The following is a 450-nucleotide window of genomic DNA, read 5'->3' as shown; positions in this document are numbered from 1 at the left end:
GACCTACCTGTACCTCTTCATAGTTGGTTTAACTAAGTGTTTTACGAATGGCTTTCATTGTTTCTGGGTGCAAAATGGGCTGTCTGGGACATCCTGCTTTCTCAGGAAAAGAGCTTCAAAAGTGCAGAGAGAATCACGGGGATTTTAACATACTTCTTGGGGGGAGGAGCATTGAGACAGGGTTTCTTGTGTAGTTCTGGCTATCCTTAAACTTGATCTATAGCTCAGCAGAAAACATCATTGGGGCTTCCATGGCCTAAATCTTACTCTACAGTCTTGATCTCCGTGGGACACTTGGGGTATTAAAACTAGAACACTCCAGAATCTGGAATGAGAGTTTTGTTGGTGTGAACCCATTTAAATAATAATATCCTTTAAGCCGGGCAGTGGTGGCGCATGCCTTTAATCCCAGCACTTGGGAGGCAGAGGCAGATTTCTGAGTTTGAGGCC

The sequence above is a fragment of the Mastomys coucha genome, unplaced genomic scaffold (genome assembly GCF_008632895.1).
Source record: "Mastomys coucha isolate ucsf_1 unplaced genomic scaffold, UCSF_Mcou_1 pScaffold22, whole genome shotgun sequence".
Taxonomy (NCBI): domain Eukaryota; kingdom Metazoa; phylum Chordata; class Mammalia; order Rodentia; family Muridae; genus Mastomys; species Mastomys coucha.
This window is presented reverse-complemented; position numbering follows the sequence as displayed.